This window comes from Mytilus galloprovincialis, chromosome 11 (assembly GCF_965363235.1).
Source record: "Mytilus galloprovincialis chromosome 11, xbMytGall1.hap1.1, whole genome shotgun sequence".
NCBI classification, from domain to species: Eukaryota; Metazoa; Mollusca; class Bivalvia; order Mytilida; family Mytilidae; genus Mytilus; species Mytilus galloprovincialis.
In genome coordinates, this window is record NC_134848.1 from 26,404,585 (window position 1) to 26,411,168 (window position 6,584).

The 6,584-nt window shown below is 33.3% G+C and overlaps 1 long non-coding RNA gene across 1 annotated transcript; it reads right to left on the bottom strand.

Annotated features, from left to right (window-relative positions):
- Positions 1–1,075: 1,075 nt before the first annotated feature.
- Positions 1,076–3,742, bottom strand: LOC143051914 (uncharacterized). Its single transcript, XR_012970945.1, has 3 exons — positions 3,262–3,742; positions 2,933–3,005; positions 1,076–2,543 (listed from the first exon to the last, which is right to left on the bottom strand). It is a non-coding gene; the product is annotated as an uncharacterized LOC143051914 (long non-coding RNA).
- Positions 3,743–6,584: the final 2,842 nt, after the last annotated feature.

Sequence of the window (6,584 nt, forward strand, 5' to 3'; positions counted from 1 at the left end):
TCCTTCACAGAACTTCGAATACATATCGGGATATTCCGTTTCTAATGTTTGCATTTGTTGAAGATAACAATAGGCTGATTTCAAATATAAATTGTGTCCTGTTGCAGCAAAGAAGGGTAGCATTTCCTGTACAGCATGCAAATGTAAAAACCAATCACCGGTTCTCTCTGCTTTTATGAATAGTTTCATAATTTTAATCATGTCCATATATTGAATCCAGAGTTTTGCAGTTGGATACTTCGACAGTCTTTCAAACTCGTTCTTTATCGATTGATAAATGTCTTCTACATTTTCGTGGTTTTGGATGTTTTCAAGTGATGTTTTATTGTGCAGAATTTCCAAAAATGTCTGCAAAGCAGATTCAAACTTTGCTTTGAGGGATGATTTATTTTGCTCTGTACTACTAGTGTCTATGACTTCCTTGTCCTCAGCATTGACTTCATTCATATTTTCATCTGTACTTGCTTCAATTCCAAGTAAGGAAACATCAATCATTTTTGATAAAAGCATAATGTATAAAGCACAATCGATTATGCTATGCCCTCGAACGGCTCTCGATACAGACTTTCCTGACATCATATGCTCTATTGTGTTTGATGCATAAATATTTTCTAATAACTCATAGAGCCCAGACGACTGCATGGTATGGCCAATACACCCAAGAAAACTCATCTGCATGTGAAAACCACCAAGGCGTAGAACAACAGATTTAAGTGGACTTTCTCTTGGCTCGTTGTGTAATATCATTAAGGCTTTCCAGTAGAGAGGTTGATCAAAAGTAATTGAAGGTGTAACTTGAAGGCGATTGGCTTCTTTACAAATGAACGATAATGTGGAGAAAATACAGGAGATGTCGCTAGGGTTCAAATCAATCATTGGTAAAAAGTGTATAGATGATTCTCCAGGATATGGTCCTTCTTGAACTGTCTGCATAAATCCTGACCAGCTGACACGTGGTGAATGAAGAGGCCATGATATCTTCAATAACGTCTCTAAGTTTTTCGTCCGGTCATTGTTATTCATACGTCTTAGTTCCTTCAAATTAAAACGATGCATTTCAGCTGGTAATTTGTGGAATTTTATTTCAATTTTGCCGGATTTTATAATTTGTTCTGGTGTTGTATCTATTCTCGGAACCGGCTCTTTGAAAGTAATACCTGGTGTAACAGTAGCAATGATTCCCATACCGTGAAATGTGTCATTACCGTCTAAAGTGTGTAAATTATGATCCACATTGTCGGCCGAAAATATAATCGTATGCTCATCAACATCGTTTGGTAGATATGTATCTTGAGAGACTGCCGCGCTGGATTCAAAATTCAAAATTTCGCCGTACGAAGAGCAGAAACCAAGTGTATGAAGTACATCGATTAAGTATTTTGACGCAAAATGGTGGTGCAGTTGTATTCCTAAACCGACTTGTAGGGGTGCCATAATTACTCTCGGTCTGGTGGCTTGCATAACAGCTTGTCCTATCGAACAAATTTTTATATCAGAAGTCATACTGTTCAACAAAGTTGTCAAAAATGTTCTTAAGGATGACGGTAGGAACTCTTGATTTGCACTGATTGAAGACAATATGCTTGGATCTGGGTACACTTCCTTGTTTGTTGGAATGCTTTTTATGTCATTTAATATAAGTTTTGCTGCTACTTCAATCAACCTTTTCTGTTTCACTTGGATGTCTTCGTCTTTCGGTTGGTTATAAAATTCGTGCAGAATTTCTGATGCTGTCATTTTGAAAGTTACAACATCTGATTTCCCGTTAATTTCTGCTATAACAATGGATGTCCCAAAATGATCAAGGAGTTTCCTTTTCATATACTTGGAGCTGTATGGGTCATCTTCATTTTTGCAGTATTCTTTCATTTTTGCACAAAGATCTGAGATTGATAACTGTTCATCGTCATTTATTTCCAAATATGTCACTGTTTTCAAAAATGCTTCCGTTTGTGTCCAATTTGTTGGCCTTCCTTTGCCGACTTTCTGCACTTTTGGACTAGGTTCTTGCATATGTTTTGGTATTTGTCTCATTGTTCTGAAGTTTGTGCTACATACTTGATGATAAACTGCATCGACCGCTGGTAAGTCTCTGCCAAATTCTATTCGTTCTAAAACCTGATAACCCCATTCATCATTGCGATCTAAACATGTGGCCCTAACTGCATTTTGAAAGTCAAACGTGCGCACAGGGTAACAATCTGCACTTCTTTTGTTGCCATTCTTTTTTATTGGTAGTGCACAGAACAGACAATGGTCACGGAAGGAAAAGTTATTTGCAGCTGATCGTAACTGACGAGATTTCTCGCTTAGTACGGAACTATTTTCCAATTGTCTTATTTCTCTGTGGCGACAGAAATCCCTACGACAATCCTGATGTACTATTTGACCGGGACGAGTTTCAATACTTGTGTTCAGCACCTCATTGGCTCTGTTTATACCTTCACATCCTTTCTGACGAAGAAGTACCGTTTTCTCACCATTGTCAAGGGGCTGTTGGCAAAAAACGCATCTTGGTTCCATTTCAATCTGTAATAGTTCATCTGAAAAAAGATAAAGAATTATTAAATTACAAAATACAGGAAGAAAACTATTTATGAGCAATCTACATTCAAAATGTTCAAGTTACTTTTTTCATAAATTGGTCATGGGTTTGTCTTACAAAGAAAGATTGTTCTTTGGAACTTCAAGTAGCGCTTATCAATTAATCTGCAATAATAAAGATTTATATACAGATATCATATTTTTTTCTGTTCTTAGCCTAGCAAACTAATACGTTTTGTATTATTGTGTTAAAAAGCATCCAAGATGTATATTTGTTATTCCTCTGTTTGGTTATTTAAAAGTCGATGAAAAATTTGGTATCTTCTTATTTTTATTTGCTGCAGGTAGGTGTGTTAAAATCTATTTCAGATATTTGTTTCTACTTTACCTGATAATTTTACAGAGGCAGGTTTACTCGAAGTTTCAGATGATGCCATTGGAATATCAACATCAGGAAGTGTCTGTAAAAAAGTAAGTTTTAAAATATTGTATGTTGTGTAACAATTATAACTACTAAGCAACATTTATCCACTCAAAAATAGTATAGGCAATTAAATGTTTTATTTGCCTTAGTAAAAGCTTATGTTCTTGTAAAACTGGTAAATATGTATTTAATATAGAGATAAAAGTATTAGATAAAAAAATATTAATGATAATAATAATGGTTATAGTCGAATAATAAATAATAGTAAATTGATTTCTGTAAATTAAACTTACTTTTTATACGATTTATTACAGTATACTCCTCAATCTTAGTTTGGGCTGATTCATTTCACCTACTAAGCTGTGAAAAAGTAAAAAAAGAACAAATGAGAACTTATTCGCTAATTTGTATTACACTAAATAAACATCAAAATAGAAAAAATCGCAAATATAATTTTTTTTACTTTTATAAATGTTAAACCGGCGTTCCATAGATTAATTTTTCGTCGGCATCTCCCCATTTCACAATTTTAGAAAAATTACACCATTAAACAAGTTTCTTTTAACTAGATGTTGTTATGTCATTAAATTACGGGTTGTAACATGTTAAAATCTCGAAAAAGTTTGGTATAAAACGAAATAAAAGGAAAATTGTTTGTTGAGTGTTGCATCTTGGGAAGGTAGCGTCTGCTATTTATAGACGCGGATTAAAACATCTCAATCAGGGTTTATTGACATGAAATTGGGTTTAATTGAATCATAATCATAAAAAATAAGTTCATTGTATTGTAATACTTACAAGATTTCGTCTTTAAAACAATATCCTTTCTGTTTGTCGTCATGTTGACGTCATGATAAACAAAATTCTAAATACCGGATCGGCTATGGATCAGCGTTGGTGACATAATTTTTTTAAAGAATTATATTATGTATTATTTGTGAAATACAGTATATTTTGGTGGCGATTTTTTCTGTATTGTATAGTGATGGAAGGTGAATATTTTAACGTCTTTATTTTTTCTGTTGCAATTTGTTCTGGGTCAAACGGCAAACTCACTGGACTATATCCTTTAATCCTCTTGGAAAACACTGGACTAGTATCCGTTTGCCTCTGACATAAAAAAATTCTCCAATTTTGGTTCATAATTCCATTTTGTTATTATTAAAATTATATGTTTTTATGATTTTATAATAAAATAAAATTATATGTTTTTATGATTTTATAATAAAATAAAATTTTACATTTTTGTTCCTTAACTTTTTTGGCTCAGTATATTTCCACTAAAAAGCAACTATATTATGTACATGTATGGCAGAAAAGGTTAGTAGTATTCTACATTATTAACTGGGCAAAATCTAGAATATTTGTTAGTACTTAGGCTTAATAATCTAAATTGCGGGTTTGAAGCATTTGTTCACTAAGCTTCATTTTTTTATTTCTTTAATGATATTCAATACATATAAAGAAAAACATATAACTTTTAATGACTTAAGCATCATATACCGATACAAAAATGATGAAAATAAAAAGGATTTTATGTCAATAGATATTAATGACTAACAAATAGAGAAACAATTGTATACTTATACATACTACTGTAACAAATATTACAAATTATATATTCATGTGGCAAAAAACAGTTCTATACAAGGTAATTAAAAAATAACCTAAACCTAAACACGTACATAAAGTTATATGCGGAGACCCAAAATCGTTTTAATTTTTTGAAATTTCAACACAACCCATGTAATAGTAAGGCTTTGTTGCTCTAACAGATAATCCTCCACATCTCAGAAAGCAGATTTAATTTTATATTTTCTATAAAAAAGGTCAATAAGACCGATGAAAACATGTTAGGTTTTATAACTTTAGATGTAGATAGATCGTTAACATTCATTGTGCAGGAGTATGCATTATTAAAGTTGCTTTTTAACTGTTTTATTGTGCAAGAGTAGCGGCGAACGACTTTTTTCCCTGTTGGTATGTCTTTTGTGGATTTGTGACAAATTTAATCAATACAGAAATAAATGCTATCAAAGGGCTTATGCCGGGTTGTTAGCAATTTTGTGCTCAAATCAGGGTGATTCACATACTTAAGAATTCCAGAAATGTCATAGAAACGCACTCTGTTTATCTATATGTCTCTTATTATATACACACAAACACACACGAAACCGTAAGGGAAATAAAGCAGTTGTCCTAACAAAAAGCATATAAGTTATAAAACGTATACATATATACATATGCCATACGCATAGGAGCTGTTTACAAATAAGCCTATGCACGAAAAGCAAATCAAATTAGTTGTGCAAATTTCTCTGTCCTGTATGAATCTTAGACACTTGCCAAAAAAATATGTTTCGAATTTAGATATTCCTAACTTCAAACAGGAAACCCTTGTGAAGCATTTTTTAGGAGAAACTTGCTTGGCTCACAATGCTATTGAGGATGTTAAGTCCTTGAATACTTTATATGAAATAAAATTGGCTCACATCAAATCTGATGATTTGTATGCATTTGTTTACCACAAATGTCTGGATCCTTACTCCGATATTTTAAAGAGCAAGGCAGTAAGTAGGCTGATCTGTGTAAGACTGGCGAAAGAGGGTATTTCTCTTAAACATCTAAAACTGGCTGCCTCAAGAGATATCAATGGGATAAAATTTGTATTTGAAGACCATAAAGTTTCACAGAAAAGTGTGAAAGCCTTCAGTGAACACTCGAAAGATGAAGAATGATTAACAGTTCCATTGACATAATGAAGAATTTATATATATATTTATTTACTTGAAATGTCATTCATTTAATACAATACCGGGATATTATGGTTCAACCATAATTTGATCTGTCTGTCAACCAGTCCGTCCAGCAGTATCAAATTTTGTCAGCTCTATGACTTTTTTACAGTCATGTTCCAAAGATTATACTTGTAAAATAATAAGGATATATGTAAGAGGGTAGTTATTTTCGGGCACTCTAATGTAGCGTCAAATTTTTGTCTTTTGAAATTTTATCTTTATTTGAATATAAATGGGTTTTTTTACTTGCTTTACAAACATTGCCGTATTTAAATACTTTATGATTGATTGTTGGTTGCCTAGCGTCCAAAGGCAAATACTTTATGATTGATTGTTGGTTGCCTAACGTCCAAAGGCAAATATTTTATGCATGTTCAGTATGAAACCAAGTTAACTATAAAAACAATAGGTAGGTCTTGCCATCAAATAGTACATCCGGGGTAATGGTCGGGGAAACTAGGACTGCCACTGGAAAATGAGGGTATTTTGGATTAGCCGGAAATTTTAACTTGCAACCGGCCACATACGGACCTCTCAAAGAATTGTTAAAAGGGTTCTTGACGTTTAAAGAGTGTAGCACTCTCATTACACGAGGCATCGGATTTTACGTCCCAATTCTGACCGGACGTGACTGTGAACTCTATACATCCTGCACAGATAAACGAACGCCCCACTTCGGCAACCGTTTTACTGTCGGTCGGGAAAAGACAAAGTGACCATATTTTGTTTTCCCAAGTCACCCTTGGGGTCAATACTTTATTGTATGTATGTATACATAGTGTTGTTCTACTAACTGCCTACATGCATAGCCATATTTT